Here is a 17686-nt window from a genome sequence, read left to right on the forward strand (position 1 = left end):
CGGGCTGGATGTCCCTGCATGAGGTGCACAGCCTCTCTGGACAGCACTGACCTGCCCTGCCTCCACCGCTCTGGTCACTAAGTCACTCTTCCAGCAGGGACCGCGGAGGGCACCACCCCTTCTGCATGTGACGGGTCGCAGTGTCCCCAGAAGCCAGGTCCCGACACAGCCAGGAACTGGCCCCTCGCCATGCAGAAGTCCAGGTGGAGCTTGCTGTAATGTGGACAGAGAAGAGTATCTGAAGGGCTTCAGAAGGACAGTGCCCTGCATGTGACCCTAAGATGTCTCCGTGTCCTGTGGGGTCGATGGCTCTGAGACCTAACATGATTACAAGCAGATCATATTTGAAAGTCTTCGTGCAGGCTGATTAGGAGCCCACCCCCTTCTGTCCCTCCGACCTGCTAATGTCTAACTATCTGCCTAACACTTCTGCCTTGGAACACTCCGCCGAGTTAAAGGAAGCAGAGTGAACGGTCATGCCTGGATTTGGCCTTAATGTGCAGGGCTGTGGGTCTTTGTTAAACAAAGCAAGTTTCCATGCTTGCCAGGCATCTGTGCAGACGCTTGCTGCAATCAAATATGTAAACTCAGAGACATTAGGCAGATAAACACCACCTGCCTCTCCCTCTTAGAAAATCATCCTTAAACTCTCCAAGTCAGACACACTCTTCCCAGACACTAGACACTTTTTTTTCAGTCCTGGAGATTGAACCCAGGGCCTTCACACTGAGCTCCATCCCCACCCTTGTTCTATTTTCTTTTGAGACCCCATCTCTCTAAGTTGCTCAGGCTGGGCTCAACCTTTTGACTGTCCTGCCTCAGCCTCACAGAGTGCTGGGATCACAGTTCCATGGCACCAGACACTTCTTGGGAGACAGTATTTGCCAGAGAGAGGGCTGCCCCTCCATCCCAGCCGCTGTGGCCGGTGCTAATTACATCCAGGCAGAGACAAACATGGGGAGGGGATTTGAGGCTCAGCAGAGTGGACTCGAGATAGCAGAGCAGGACCTTCCATCCGCGCCTCCCCACACCCAGGCCATTCTCAGCAAGAACTTTGATGCTGCCCGACAGCCCAGTCTGCTGGGTCGCTGGAGTGCACAGACCCCACCGACCGCACTGAGCAGACTAGACCTGGGCTCTCCCGCCCCCAGCACTGGGTTACAGGGTTGAGAGGTCCCGCCCAGCCCTCTGGATCTCCAGGAGAGGTCCCAGGAGATACAGGACAGAGACTCCCAGCGTTTGGTAATGCGGAGGGGAAACTGATTCTCAACCACACCCAGCCCAGAGGAACTGTCACCCTGCTCTCAGTGGCAGTGGAGATCAGCCTTTGCTGCCCGTGCTCAGGTGACAACGAATGGGCCAACAAGGCACACACGTCCTGGGGTTTCCCTGCTGCCTGACACATGAGCCATTTCTACCTGTGTTAGGCAGAGATGTCCAGAAAAACAAAACCTCAGAACTCTGGGAGGCTGAGGCAGGAGGACTGTTGGTTTGAGGCTAACTTGGGCAACTTAGTGACTTAAGACCCTGTCTCAGAATGAAAATTTAAAAAGAGCTCAGTGTGAAGGCCCTGAGTTTAAGCCCTACAGAGAGAAAAGGTAAAAGGAAAAAGGGAAGAGAAGGGGAAATCAGTTAGGCAGAAGGTAGATAGATAGAGGATAGATAGACAGACAGCTTCTATTTCCTGACATCTAGTCCCTGGGTCTTAAAATACCAGTGAATCCCTCTCAGAATCTTCCTGCTGTCGCGTTCGGATCTTGCTGCTCCAGCGTCCGGGGCACGTTCCATCCTTCCAGCCCACGACCAGCAGAGGAAAAAAACCCACATATTTTCTTGCCCCGTACATTTCTGGAGGCGAGCAAAAGTAGTTAATTTTAACCATGAGGGAAATCGTGCACATCCAGGCCAGTCAGTGTGGCAACCAGATGGGTGCCAAGTTCTGGGAGGTGATCAGCGATGAGCACGGCATCGACCCCACCGGGACCTACCACGGGGACAGTGACCTGCAGCTGGACCGAATTTCCGTGTACTACAATGAAGCCACAGGTGGCAAGTATGTTCCTCATGCTATTTTGGTGGCTCTGGAACCTGGGACCATGGACTCTGTTCACTCTGATCCTTTTGGCCAGATCTTCAGACTAGACAACTTTGTTTTTGGTCAGTCCGGGGCAGGCAACAACTGGGCGAAGGGCCACTACACAGAGGGGCCTGAGCTGGTGGACTCGGTCCTGGACGTGGTGCGGAGGGAGGCAGAGAGCTGCGACTGCCTGCAGGGCTTCCAGCTGAGCCACTCGCTGCGGGGCGGCACAGGCTCCGGCATGGGCACCGTGCTCATCAGCAAGATCCGCGAGGAGCACCCCGACCGCATCATGAACACCTTCCGCATGGGGCCCTCGCCCAAAGTGTCCGACACCGTGGTCGAGCCCTACAACGCCACCTCTCCGTGCACCAGCTGGTGGAGAACACCGACGAGACCTACTGCATCGACAACGAGGCGCTGTGCGACATCTGCTTCCGCACCCTCAAGCTGACCACACCCACCTAGGGGGACCTCAACCACCTCGTCTCTGCCACCATGAGCGGCGTCACCACCTGCCTGCGCTTCCCCGGCCAGCTCAGTGCTGACCTCCGCAAGCTGGCTGTCAGCATGGTGCCCTTCCCGCGGCTCCACTTCTTCATCCCTGGCTTCGCGCCCCTCACCAGCCGAGGAAGCCCGCAGTACCGCGCCCTCACGGGGCCCGAGCTCACCCAGCAGGTCTTCGATGCCAAGAACGTGATGGTCGCCTGCGACCTGCGCCACGGCCGCTACCTGACGGTGGCTGCCGTCTTCCGGGGCCGCATGTCCATGAAGGAGGTGGACGAGCAGATGCTGAACGTGCAGAACAAGAACAGCAGCTACTTCGTGGAGTGGATCCCCAACAGCGTGAAGACGGCCGCGTGCGACATCCCGCCCCGCGGCCTGAAGATGGCCGTGACCTTCATCGGCGACAGCACGGCCATCCAGGAGCTGTTCAAGCGCATCTCGGAGCCGTTCACGGCCATGTTCCGGCGCAAGGCCTTCCTGCACGGGTACACGGGCGAGGGCATGGACGAGATGGAGTTCACCGAGGCCGAGAGCAACATGAATGACCTGGTGTCCGAGTACCTGCAGTGCCAGGACGCCACGGCCGAGGAGGAGGAGGATTTCGGGAGGAGGCCGAAGAGGAGGCCTGGGCCGGAGCCCCCTCACCTCAGGCCCCTCACCTCAGGCCCCTCACCTCAGGCCCCTCACCCGTCCCTCACCTTCACCATTTGTTTGCTGCCTCTTTTTTCTTTGGGGGGTGTAGAACAGCGCCTGGCACAGAGTAGGCCCTCAATAAATACTTGTTTGTGGGATGTCTCCTCTTTCTCTCTACTCTGGCAGTCCTAGATTTCTGTCATTCTAGGTGACTTTGTATTTTCTGCTGGCACCCACTTCTCACTGTCCAGTTAATATATCTGACTTCAGAATAATTCTCATTTAGAACCAGCCAGGTGCTGAAAACCCGTATAACGTCCACCATCCTGAGTCCAAGGGAAAGGTAGAGTAGAGGTCAGTACAAGAAGGATGGCCTGTTTCCATTCTGGGGCAGTGTGGGAAGGGGGAGTCCCCGCTTCCACGTCCATTTAGGCCCTGTCTCAGCTTCAAGAGAGGGGTGAACAGTATTCTCTCCATTTATCTCCCTCTCGGCTGTCCAGAGCGCCCCTTTCCCTTTGGAGGGGAAGCCTGCCGGTGCCCCTAAGCCTCTGGGAATGCCCTTCCCATCCCCACAGAGCATGTGAGTCGTGCAAGGTGCACATGGCCACCTTCCTGTCCGGGTCACTCCCCAGCTGGGCAAGGAAATCCCCTCTTTTGCATATCTCATCTCTTGCTATTTCCCCCACTCTTGATTTTTGTCCTGTCCTGCACTTCAGATTTCTATTTTGTGTTGAACTTGCTTTCTTTCATATTGAAAAGACAACATTGCCCCAAGAGCCAAAAATAAATGGGAATTCAAACAAACAAAAAAAAAGCCAGTGAATCCCAGTACTATGGATGGACTATCTGTGTCCCTGTCCCCAAATTCTGGTACTGCAGCCCTAACCCACAATGTGGCTGTATTTGGCCTCTAAGAAAGCAATTCAGGCTAAGTGGGGTAACAGGAGGGTTGGCCTTGTAAGCAGAGGAAGGAAGCTGGGCATGGGGGTGTGCGCCTGCCACCCCTGTCATCCCAGCACTGGGGAAACTGAGGCAGGAGGGTCGCTGCGAGTTCGAGGCAAGCCTGGGCTACACAGTGAGATCCTGTCTCAAAAAAATGAAGGCCGCCTGCCTCACGAGCGCAAGGTCCCGAGTTCAATCCCGGGTACCAAGAACACAAAGAAGGACACGAGTCCATGAGAGGGCTCACTGGGAGGACAGGCTCACCACACACAGCCTCAGCCAGAACCTTGATGTTGGACTTCTGGCTCCAGAACTGGGAGAGAATAAATTTCTGCTCATTAACCAACCCATTCCATGGTATTCTGTCACAGCGGTTCATGCTGACTAATATACCCAGTGCGTGGCCCTGAGGAAGAAAAAACAACACCAGAAAAATTCTAGTAAAACACAACAAAACCTGGGGCTGGATTTTAAATGTCAAGAAGATGTCTGTCTGTACCAGCCAGAGGAAAATGAAAATAAAATGGAGGCAGCCCAGGAAAGAGGCTCACCTTTGGCTTGGGTGACAGCTGGCTGGGGTCCCCTCCCCCTGTTGGGACTGGCTGTGGGGACGGTGACCCAGGGGACCCCGCTCAGGGGGTGCCAAGTGTGGACGGAGACACAGAGGACTTTCCTGTCAAGCTCCACTGCACCCCAGATGCTCCCTGTGGACTTCCTGCAGGAGAGAGTAGAGTGAACAGTACAACCCAAGTTTGAATCCCACATTTCTGTCCTTGGGAACACTTTCCTCTCTATTGTGTGGCTGATTTTTCTTGCTTTTCATCACCCTGTCTTTTTGAAGCTTTTTTGAGACAGAGTCTTGCTTGCCATGTAGTCCATGATGGCCTCAAACATGCAAAGATCTTCCTGCCTCAGCCTTCCCAGTGCCAGGACTATAGGAGTGTGCCACCATGCTTGCTGGCCCTGATTTTTTCTGTTCTTGAACCAAGGCATAATAGAAGAACTCTCTTTCAGTCCCAATGGGCCCCTGCATTTCTCCAGGCAGCCACAGTCTGAATCTGGAGTGATTCCTAAAATATTCCTCCATGATAGAAAAATCCCTTAAATGATCATTGCTGACTTGGTCCTGTTATTGGCCACCTGCCTATCCCACAAGCAGCGGAGCTTTAAAGCTGCCTGCTGCCTCACCCCAGGTTGTGCACCATGACTATTCCCTCCCCAGCCACATTGCACACATGCGTATACGTGCTCACACTCACACCCCAAATCCACACATAGTCACTGAACTACAAGACAGTGAAGTCCTTGTAGAAGTTGCAATCCTGGCCTCCCAGCAGAGACATCCCACTGGAAGGAGAACTGTGAACTTGCAGAGACCTGCTGGAAGGCAAGGGTTGAGTATTAGCAGGTGGGAAGATTCCCCTTAAATAGAGGCAGCCCAAGCTGCAGCCCTTGGGTCCCAGAGAGCTCTGAGAAAAGCTTCCCACAGTGGCTTCGGAACAGGGAGGGACCTGACATGGTCCCTCAGAGCCTCCAGCAGGGGGGAATAGTGACAAACCCGTCATGGGCTCATGTGCAGTCTCGAAGCTTTGCCTGCACCAAACAAACAGCTGCACAAAGTGACCTTGATTTTGATGGTTTAAAATGAGAGCAGGACTCATTTATCCTGAGTCTGATTTTTGCATAAATCACACTATTTGAGCTTTGGAGGACTCCGTTCCTCCACCTCCTGGGGAACACTGACTTTGAAATGAGGGTCATCTGCAGTCTGTCCATACCACACTACTCCCACCCCGCAAGTGTGCAGGGTGTGGGGAGCAGGCTCCAGGCTGTGCGTGCACAGGCACTTCCTGCTTGAGAGAAGGACAACACCAAGCAGGTCCCTTCTCTGCCCTGCTGAGCTCTTCCTTTCTGCACATACAAGGGAAGATGGCGGAGTATTTGGGTGCTGATCTGGGCCCGCAGTCTAGGGACTTGTGGGGACTCTGAGCCAGCTGCACAGGTTTTTAGCCAGACTCCCACCTTCAGGATGTCAATCACCTCTTCAGTCAACATCCACACATCCCTCATGACTCCCAGACATTGGGTACACCCCTCCTGCCATGCTCCAGGTACCACACTTAATGCTACTGTCAGGACCCGGCTTGACATGACTATGGCCATCTTGGTCATCACCTCCATCTTGCCTGCCAGGTGAGCTGGCACATATCCCAAACCCTGTAGGACAAACAAAGTCATCAAGATAGTTGGTTGAGTGTGTGTGCTAGCACCAGTGCCCAGATTGCTCCTACCTGACAGGAGACAACTCCCAGCCTGGTGAGTGCAAATGCTGCCTGCTGGCCCCAAAAAGCTGTGATCACAGACACAGGCTCAAGGCTCAGCTGCACCATGCAGCAGCTCCAATCTCCCTGGCAAATTCCTCAGTCCTGAAAATGGAACTGAAAAGAACCATAAGTGGGAAATCTCTGGCTTTTCCTAGGTCAGAAGCAGCTCAACAACCCCCACATACTTTTGTTCACCTGTTGTAAAAGAGCCCAAAACAGGAAGCATAAAGAAACTCTAGGGCTGGGGTGTAGCTCTGCAGTAGAGGACTTGCCTGACAATCAAGAAGCCCTGGGTTTTGTGACCAGCATGGCAGAACGTTATGGGACAGAGTGTCTTCAAGGCTGTTTCCTGCTCCACAGCCACCTTTCCTGAGAGCCCCAGGTTGTGGGGGAGGCCCTGGGGCCCTTGGGGTGGCTCTTAATTTGACAGGACTGATGTTTGTGTAGAAAGAGGACATTTGAGGCCAGGTGTGATGGTGTGCACCTGTAATCCCAGCACATGGGGAGGCTAAGGCAGGTGGATCACATGTTTGAGGCCAGCCTGGGCAACTTAGTGACCTAGTGAAATCCTGTCTCAAAAACAAAAAAGGGGCTGGCTGGATATAGCTCAGTGTGAAGGCCCTGGGTTCAATTCCCAGCATAAGAAAACAAAAAGGGAAGAGAAGAGAGGAAAGGGGGAAAGGGAAGGGCCAAAGTAAGAAAATGGAGAAAGGAAAGGAAAGGAAAGGAAAGGAAAGGAAAATAAAATAATAGTGAAAATCTTTGCCAAACTTGATGGAAAACCTTGACACATCTAAGCTCAATACAGTCTGCTGTAGGAGGGACACAAAGATACCCACAGACAGATACATGTGTCAGAGTAAACATGCTAGGCCAGGACAAGGGGAAAATCTTGAGAGGTGCTGAGAAAAGCAAATCATTGTTTTCAGGGGAAGCAGAAGGAGACTGACAGCTGACTTCTCTTCAAGACGATGGGGCTGGGACACAATGGAACCACAGGTGAAGGCCTCAAAGTGGTCAAAGAAGCCACACTGAGCACAGCTATATTTCAGGGGTAAAGGCAAAGGCCTGCCCAGACAGGCAAGGAGAAGGATGTGCTGTTAGATAGGAAGGACCAACAAATTCTGCACACCGGAAGCAGACAATTCAAGAACCCAATTCAAAGCCCCATGAAAAGGAAGAAACACAGCCACAGGTAATTATGGATTTACAGAAGACATGAAGGATGCATGGTTCTCTTCCTTTCTCCAATTCGCTGATTTTAAAAGCAATTGGGCAAAGCCATATGTACTTCCTTGTATTTTGAGGCCTGTGACATCTAGCAATGAAGCATATTCATCAATATCAGTACAAACAAGGTGGGTGGGGACAGAGCTATATTGAGCAGAGAAAAAGTGTCCATATGGTAACTGATTAACAGGAACAAATGAAGAGGATCAGAAATAGGAGCTATGAGTCTAATATAACAAAGGCTAGAAACATGTGCTTGCTTTACTTCCTTAGCTTCTTTAAGATACAATATTATGTAATGTAATAATACGGCCATGTGTTGTTGCATTTGTAAAGTAAGTAGATGAAAAATATTAAACAGTAACACAAAAAGATGGAAAATACAATAGAACCATGTAGGACTTAAGTTAGCCTAACCCTAAAGTGGATTCTGACTGGATTCATATTTCCCCCAAAATAAGACCTACCCTGAAAATTAGCACCAGTCTTTACCACAGCGATGGCCCATGTCATGCAGAAGATTAAACCTCATTGTTCTCTGGCTTGGTGGCTGCTCTATAAGGCAGGTAAGGCAAGGTGATTGGGACTGGCATTTGTTTTCTTTCTTAAATTTTTTTATTGGTACATTTTAGATATACAATACATTTACATTTATCATTGGGTCCTTATACCTGTACATGATGTATCTTTATTTTTTCCCCATTACCTGTGCGCCCTTCACCCAATCCACCCTTCCCTATTTACATAGATATCATTTCCATTTTTTTCTTTTCTCATAATTTTTCCTTTCCCTTCTTTCCTTTCCCCTTCCCCTTCCACCACCCCTACCCTTTTGGACCTTTTCTTCCTATTTCAAATTATCAATTATTCATTTTAATCATTTTAACCCTTATTTACACTTTCAGTTTCTCACACTAGGGAAACTATTTGGTATTTACACATGTGTGTCCTATTTATTTCACTTAAGAGTATGGCTTCAATATGCATCCATTTAACTATAAATATCTCTAGTTTCTCATTCTTTATGGCTGAGTAGTACTCCATTTTATAAAAAAAAACACCACATCTTCTTTATCCAGTTTCCAGTTAATGGGCATTTGGGCTGTTTCCAAGCTTTAGCTATTACAAACTGTGCTGCTGTGAACATGGGTGCACATATATCACTGTGAAATGAGTGTTTTAATTCTTTGGGGAAGATACTCAGCAGGCGAGTAGCTGGGTCAAATGGGACCTCTAAGCCTAATTCTTTGAGGTATCTCCATACTGATTTCCACAGTGGTTCCACCAGTCTGCACTCCCACCAACAATGGAGAAGGGTTCCTTCCTCCCCACACCCCCGCCAGCATTTGTTATTGGTTGATTTCTTGATGGCAGCCATTCTTTCTGGGGTGAGGTGGAAGCTCAGTGTTGTTTTCATCTGCATCTCTCGAATGACCAGTGATGTTGAACATTTTTTCATATATTTATTTGCAACTTTTACTTCTTTGTCTGAGAAATGCCTGTTCATCTCAGATGCCCATTTTTGAATTGGGTCTTTGAATTTGGGGGGGTTGATTTTTTTTCAGTTCTTTATATATTCTAAATAGTAGTTCTTCATCTAAGATACAGCTGCTAAAATTTTTTTCCCACATTGTAGATTGTCTCTTAGCTCTGTTGGTGGTTTCTCTTGCAGTGCAGAAGCTTTTTAATAAGATGAGATCCCAGTTGTTGATTCTTTGTGCTAATTCCCATGCTGTGAGGTTTTATTCATAAAGTCTTTTCCTATGCCAATGTCTTCAAGAGTTCTACCTAACTTATCTTCCAGTAAGTTTAGTGTTTCTGTCTTAATATTTAGATCTTTAATCCACTTTGATCTCAGTCTAGTGCATGGTGATAGATATGGGTCTAGTTTTAATCTTTGGCAGGTTAAAATCCAGTTTTTCCAACACCATTTATTAAAAAGGCTATCTTTCCTCCAGTGAAGATGGTTGGCTCCTTTTTCAAAGATGAGGTAGCTGAGTATGTCTGAAGTTGTTTCTGCATTTTCTAATCTATACCACTGATCCTCAGGTCTGTTTTTTTGCCAGGGACTGGAATTTTTGATATCTTATTTTCAAGTCTGATTATTTTCTGGTTAGGTCTTTTTTTTGGTACCGGGGATCAAACTCAGGTCCTTGTGTTTGTGCACCAGGTGGCAAAACCACTGAGCTAAATCCTCGCCCCTGGTTAGGTCTTATTTTTGTATATGGTGAATTCTAGAGTAACCACTTGGGAAATAACTCCGCCAAATACAGGGAAGATCACCAGGGCAGTATAATTGTTACGTTGGAGAATATTCACTTAAAGTAAAAGAAAGAGGTAAAGGAGGAATTGAAGAAAGAGAAGAAGAAGAAGAAGAAGAAGAAGAAGAAGAAGAAGAAGAAGAAGAAGAAGAAGAAGAAGAAGAAGAAGAAGAAGAAGAAGAAGAGGAGGAGGAGGAGGAGGAGGAGGAGGAGGAAGAGGAAGCGGAAGAGGAAAGAGGAGGAGGAAGAGGAAGAGGAAGAAGAAGGAGGAGGGGGAGAGGAAGAAGAAGGTGACAGCGAAGGGAAAGTAAAACAAGAGCTGTGAGTACAACTCCAATTGTGCCTACATAATAACTCTAATAACTCTTCAGTCAGCACCAGATGGTTGGTCTTGGACAATCAGAACAGAGCTGAGAATGTTCTTACTGGGTGACGTCACAGCATTGCAGTGCAACACTTTACTCTGGGGTGACAAGTTGTATAAAAGCATGAGATAGAGTCAGGTGTGGTGGCACACACCTGTGATCCCAGCACTATGGGAGGCTGAGGCAGGAGGGTCACAAGTTGGAGCACAGCCTGGGCAATTTAGTGACTTAGCAAGACCCTGCGTCAGAATAGAAAGGCCCAGGGATGGAGACTTGGTGCGAAAGCCCTGGGTTCAGCCTGCAGTACCAAATGAAGGAAGAGGAGGGGAGGAAGAGGAAGAGGAGGAAGCTGCAGCCGCCACAAGAAAGGGCTCTGTTCAGGGTCTGAGAGGGACAGGGCCAGGCTGACAGCTTTATTTGGAGCCTGGAGTCCCCAGAACAGTGATGGGACACATGTCTGTTGCTCTAAGCCACCCAGTGCATAGCGATTTGCTGTGACAGCCCCAGGAAATGAACACCCTGTCCACTGTGTCCCTTTCCAAACTGAGCAGTTCACGGCCCAATTACAAAAGATCTGTGCGATGGCAGAGGCACTGGGTGCTGGCTCGCAAGTGAGCAGGGACTGGGGTGGTGGGCAAGGAGCCGTGTGGGGTGCTGCTTCTGACCCCGGCAGGGTGCCCTCCTCATCTGGCCTATTGTAAAAATGGGGACACCAAGGCCTGCGTAGCGGGAGGGCAGCAGCTGCTGCCGTCCACACCTGCAGTGGCCTAAAACCCACCTCAAAGCCTGGAGCCGGGTTAAGACGTGCTTAAAGATCTCAAGGGGCCAAGGCAGGGGCTGCTTGGGCCTAGGGCTCCCCACAAGCCAGTCAGCAGGGGAATTTGAGTACAAGTCCCCACTCGGGCACCTGGGGCACACGGAGGTGCCGGCCACCTTCTGGTTCTTAAGCTGGCTCGTGGGTGTGTGGGACTAGTGACACTGTAGTCTTTTTCCCCACCTGGGGGTTCAACCCAGAACGTTTGCACTGAGCGGCATTCCCAGCCCTCTTCTTTTTTTTGAGATAGGATCTCACTAAGTCACTAAATTACCCAGGCTAGGCTCAAATTTGGGATCCTCCTGCCTCAGGTTGTGAACCCCGGTCTTTCATTCCCAGAGCCGAGCTCTGTCAGCCGCTGCAGACCCAGCTTGGGTTTGTCTGCACTGTGAGCCCCAATTTCATAGATGGTGGCTCACTGTGCCCCATGCGACTGCACAGGGGCAGGGCCTTTCAGGAGGAGATTCTGAGTCACTGAGCTCACGGGGTGCCCGGGAGTTTGTGCCCTCACAGGAAGGGGCCTCAGGGCTCCCTCCTTCCACCGTGTGGGTGTGCAGAGAGAAGTGGAGGCGTTCTGACCGGAGCCCAGACTTCCACCTTTGGCACAGCTCAGGTATGAGATTTCTCTATCAGCTCGGTGATGAACGAACAAGATCTCCACGTTCCTTTCCCCACTGCTCAGCCTTTTAGAGGAAAATAAATAGCTCTAAAATAAATAGCTCTCCCGAGGACATCATAGCATTTATAGGGCAACTGGAAACTGGAGCCTGCTGTCTCACCTCCCTCATCAAGCATTTAATGGGGTGCAGTTGCTCCCCGGGTGCCCCAAGAATCCCTTAAAGCAAGTCTCCCCCCCTCAGCTGCCCAGCCCCAGTGGCATTGTCTCGTCCTCTCTGGACGCACCCACTCCATGATGAGCCCCTCTGGTCTTCCTGTGAACAGAGTTTTGCACACATGGGGTTTGTACCCCAGCACTGGGCAAACGGGGTCCCTGCCCCCATTCCGCAGGAAGGAGCTGGGGAGTACCCCCCGCCCCGCCTTGCTGAGCAGCAGCCTTCCTCCGGCCCCGCTGCTGGTCCCCAGTTCCCACGTCAGTGCCACATCTAAACAAGTGCGTGCGCGTGAATAAATTGTGCTAAATAAGTGAATCAATGTATGGGCAAACAATTAAATGCAAAATGACAAATAAATAATTAGAGCCATTTGAACATCCGCCAGAGACGGAAATAACACAAAAATAAGGAGGAGGAGGACTGGGCGAGGGAGGAAGGGGGATGTGGGGAGGAAAGTACATTTTCCTCTCCTGTTCACCTGTCTCCTGGTGCCCCCGATCATCAAGGTCATTTCGAGGACCCAGTGGGGGACAGGGCTGCTCTGCGACCCGGTGGTGACTCAGTCCAGGCCCCAAGAGACACACTCCACTGTTTCAGCTCCTCCAAGTTGTGCTAAGTTAACAGGGCAGAACCAGAGAAGGAGGCAAATTTCTCTCCGAGGTTGAGCCACGCTGCCTTTTACCAGCACGCAACAGGGCTCCAGGGTCCTGTGACGTTCATCACACCCTCCGGGGACACTCGATGCCAGGGCAGGTGCAGCCTGCTTCACAGTTCTTGCACCTTCAGGGCCCATGGGCGTCACAACTGGCTCCGTGGGAGAGAAGAGGCAAACAGCCTCAGAGGGGCTGCGTGGCGAATCCAAGGCCAGGTTGCTAGTGAGTGGCCAAGCCACAACCTGAACCCCAATCTTCCGGCTCCAAATCCCATGTCCCGTCCACCCCTCCAGGTGCTTCCAGAGCCCTGCCAGACAGCTCATGGAACCCCGCAGGTGGGTCAGCATGGCACACAGAACAGGGGCGACTTTGGGCCCTGACTCAACTGGAATGCTGCCTGACTCTGAGCCCCTGTTCCAGAGCCTGAGATGAGCTGTTCACTTTGCTGAACCATGGCACTGCGGGGCAAGATCGCCAGCAGGAAATAGAGCCGAGGCAACAGATTCGTGCTGCAAGCTCTCTCCTCACTCCTCTGAGAGTCCCTAGCCCTGTCCCTTCCACACCCTCCCCGTATCCTAAAGCCTCAACTTCTCCATCAGCAAAAGCAGAGCTCCAAATCAGTGATGGATCAGATCCGCGAGGAACTGGAAGGAAGCCCAGTCCCTCAGAGGGCATCAGCTCTGCCGCCACAAGTCCTTGGGCTTCGGCATCTTACTCTACTTCAAGCCAAAAAATGATTTCAGCCTTCTCAGGAGACGTGAGCACTTTAGAAGCAGAGTTTCAGATCTATATTTTGAGTGTTTCATAAGCCAGTCCACTGGAAATAGAAATGCGTTTGGCTTTGACCAAAACACACCGAGGGGCTTGTTTCTGATCTCAATTTTTTTCTGGGAAGTGGTCCCGAGGGACAGTGCTGCAGTGTCCATGGAACTCACTTACAAATGGTTTTTCCCAACACCTAATTATCCCATGCAAACCCCAGCACATTGTCTGCTAAATGTCTAAGTGCTTTAATAATGTAATTGTTTCATTAACTCCAATGCATGCTTGGGAATCAGACAAAGAAATTATAGAACAGCTAAAAAAAACAAGCAACTGCTGACACATGTGTTCTTGAGCTCCAAACACGTATGGATGTGGCAGTGCAGACAGTTCTGTCAGAAACAATAGACTCACATTGCTGTGTGCCCACAGAGGGGTCTTCCAACATCTCAGAGGGGCCCTACCACCTACAGAGATGGGGCCTTTCTCCAGTCCCCTCCTGGTCACCCTGCAAGCAATCTAGGCTCCCAACAGAAGAGCCCCATGCAGATGTGCTCTGTGAAGCTGGGCCTTTTATACTGTACGGGGAGCTCAAAACACACACACACAAACACACACACACACACACACACACACACGGTGAATGCTTACATTTTAACAAATGTATTATAGTAAAAGACGCATATCCAGGAATCCCCGCAAACCCTCCTCTCCCTTTGCACACACTCGTCCCATCGTCCTCACCACTTCCTGCAGCAGCTCTGGAGTCCTCTGTCCTGTGGGTCTTTTCCAGGTTAGACCACAAATACAGTGACTGCTGCTGCCGAGCACCATCCAACAGAAAGGCAGCTCATAAACATATGACACCGTGTCCTCATCCACCATGGGCCTCATCCACAGAGCCCCAGATGTGGCACTGTGAGACTTCTGGCTCTTCCCCAAAGCCACAATGACCATGAAAAGGAGAATCCATTCAGGACATTTTGAATCCATTCAGGACATCGAGGCCGCCAGGACAGTGCAGCTAAATAGCCTCAGGAAAGAGGACTCCAGAGCTGCTGCAGAAAGTGGCCCAACAGCAACCTCCTTGCGGGCAACAAACAGGTGATATCACCTGCAGAGGAAGAGCAGCAGACGAGGGCATTTCTGCCTGGTGTCTCTTAGGAGAGAAGCACCTTTTCCAGGATTCTCCTGGGGTGGCCTCCATTGCCTGGGACCCAGCCACAAGTTCACACTTGAACAGCCACTGGCCCAGGGAATGGGGTTCTCCTCCTTCACCCCACCCAGGGTAAGGGAAGGCCCACGGAGCACAGAACCCCCAGGCTTCGTACAAACTGGGCTTCTGATGGCAAGGAGAGGGTGAGGCCCAGCATGGTACTCTCTGCCTGGTAGAACCTCAGCCCAGCACCTCAGACTTTCTGGGCAGACTGTGGGTCCAACATGTCCCTTCTGCATAGAACAAAGCTCTAGCACTGAAGCTGAGTATGATGGTATCATCCCAGCACTCTGGAAGGCTGAAGCAGGAGGATTGCAAGTTAAACCCAACCTCGGAAACTGAATGATTTAGAGAGACCCTGTCTCAAAACAAAAAACGACAACAGCCTAGAGATGCATCTCAGTGTGAAGGCCCTGGATTCAATCACCACCACTGCAAAAATAAATAAATACACAAATATCTTGAGCACTGAGAGGCAGGAGGCTGTGCAGGGAGAGTTCAAAGCCACAATCCCTGGCCTCAGAAGACCCCGGGTCCCTTTCAGTCCTGACATTTGCTGTACATTTGGGGCCAGCGCCCCTCCCCTGCCGTTGTCTCATCTATAAAATGGTGCTTGTGAAGGGCCCTGAAAATGTGCAAAAGCTGAGTGTGTCACGGGGTTCGGCTAGCTGCTGGTACCCATGGAGGCTATTTCAGGAGGAGTGGTTACTAAGGAACGTGAGGTTCTGGTAACCGTGACAACCATAGGGGAGATGGAACCATGGCATCCACCCTCCCTATTCCATTCTTAGCTGCTCCTCTCAAAGCTGCATCTGGTGCTTACTCTGCAAGATGTCGCGTCTCCCGGGCCCCAGTAGGGCCTGGCACTGTCCCAGGAACAGGCTCCTGGCCTACAGGTTCCCAGTGTGCTTCAGGACACAGGCAAAGGCCTATGCAAAGGCCCTGGGTTCACTGCCTGGGGGCAGGGGGGGATAAACCAGATCCCCCACTTTGCTGATCCCCAAGGAGTCCAACTGCCTATACCTAAGCCCTGGAGAAGCTGTTGGGAGCATGAAAAAGGATTTCAGAGCATTAATTTGGAACTCCAAATAGAAGGACCACAGAGATCAGACAGCTGAGACCTGGGGCCTCCCAGGGGTCTTCATGGCAGCCCGGCTACCACAGCGCACACCCTCCAAGGAAGAAGGGAGTCAGAACTGCCTAGCTGATTGGTGGAGCACAGTTCTGGGTGTGTCTGTGGATGATTGACATGGAGGCTAGCAAACTGGGGGGAAGACTCGCCGCCGAGGTGTATGGCACTGGCCAATTGTAGCCTGGATTGGATAAAAGGGAGAGAAGGAAGTAGCCTCCATTTTGGAAGAATTCCAGGCTTCGTCATACCTTGGACCTTGGTCTCCAGCTCTTCAGGGCACGCTCCTGCCTCTGATCCTGAAAGCTACCTAACAAAGCCCCTTGCATAATTATGCATATATTTTCTGTTGATTCTCTAGGGAACCCAACTGATGCAGAGCCCCTCCACAAGCCAGCCTTCTCCCACACCTGCAGTTCTAAGCTTCTCTGCCACACTCTTCCTTAGGCTGGACACTGAGATCTCCCTCTTGCTAACATCCAGGCCACAGGCAGACTGGGCCCTCCCTACTGGACGGCTGGCACATTCTGGTTTTCTGGGGACATTGCAGAAGCTGAGCTGAGCTGGGTTCCATGGTCATTTGTGAAAAAACACATGCCCCTCCCTCTATTTGAAGGATCTGTTGGGCCGGGGATTTAGCTCAATGGTTCCGGTGCCTGCCTCACAAGTGCAAGGTCCCGAGTTCGATCCCCAGTACCAAAAAAAAAAAAAAAGATCTGTTCAGCTTTGCAGATTATGGATAAACTGGGTGAGAAAAGACATTCAAGTCCTTCATGGTGTAGTTTACTATGATCACTTTGGAAACCTAAGATGGTATTCACTTCCGTCAGGCAAACAGTAACGGCTGACACCTTCCCACAATCCCATGCGGTAGAAATAGGAACATTTATATCTGCAGAAAGTAAAGAAGGGGAAGTCACAAGCCTTGATTGGTACTGCATGTGGTAAGGGGCAGAGCCAGGACTTGAACCCAGGACCTTCTGGTCCAAATCCTAATGCTCTTTTCTCTGGCTGTTTCCTCCCAGGCTTGGGGCTCCCAAGCTAACGCAGGAGTTGAACAGAAGCTGTCATAGCCAGTAATTACACCCTGAAGCAGTCACGACTTCAATACCATATTTAATTTTTGTAAATCCTTAGCTTTTTCACCACATATGAAAAAAAAATGCCCATTACACCAACCAGATACCTACAATTAGGAAATAAGACATTTTCAAAAGCCTTGAAACCTCTACTGGTATATAATTACAGCCTATAGACTTTATATTTTTTAAAATAGTCACAAGGAGCAGGAAAAATTAAGCCAGAGTGATTTCTTCCTTATTAGATCAACCTCATGTTGGAAGCCAGCGATTAAGAAATTTCCCTCCCAATTGAAACTAAAGCGCTGATCAAGATTAGTTGGATTCCAGGGTCAATCACAGGAAACTGTAAAACACAAGTGGGTTTGGAGGGAGGCAGCAAGGTGAGTTCCACAGGAAGGCAAAGCCAGAAGGGTTGGAAAGGGTCAGTGGCTACCTTGTGGGTCCGCCCCTGAAACCAACCTGGAGAAATTGCAGAGCAAGAGAAACACAGACCAGAGGAAAAGGGTAAGAACAATGAGGTGAGCAGGGCATGGTGGTACACACCTGTGAAGCCAGTGCTCTGAGAGGCTGAGGGAGGAGGATCCCAAGTTCAAGATCAGCCTGTAACTTAGTGACTTAGTGAGACCTTGCCTCAAAATAAAAAATAATAAAAAGGGCTGGGGAGGCATCTCAGTGTGAAGGCCTTGGGTTCAATCTACAATGATGGGGGGGAAAAAGGAAGGAGGAAGAGAAGAAGAGGAGGAGGAAGAAGAGAAAACTCTGAGGAGCAGACGGCTGGCATAAGTGGGAAGTGCACAGGAAGCCACTGCCCAGACAGGGCCAGCACAACCAGCTGAGAGCCCAAGGCTGAGTCCCGCA

At 50.6% G+C, this 17686-nt stretch overlaps 1 pseudogene; it reads left to right on the forward strand.

Annotated features, from left to right (window-relative positions):
• The first annotated feature begins 485 nt into the window (after positions 1 to 485).
• Positions 486 to 3348, forward strand: LOC101726031 (tubulin beta chain pseudogene; annotated as a pseudogene).
• The last annotated feature ends 14338 nt before the right edge of the window (positions 3349 to 17686 follow it).

Source organism: Heterocephalus glaber, unplaced genomic scaffold (genome assembly GCF_053883595.1).
Source record: "Heterocephalus glaber isolate CG9 unplaced genomic scaffold, H.glaber_assembly_v1.0 deba00001724, whole genome shotgun sequence".
Taxonomy (NCBI): Eukaryota; Metazoa; Chordata; class Mammalia; order Rodentia; family Bathyergidae; genus Heterocephalus; species Heterocephalus glaber.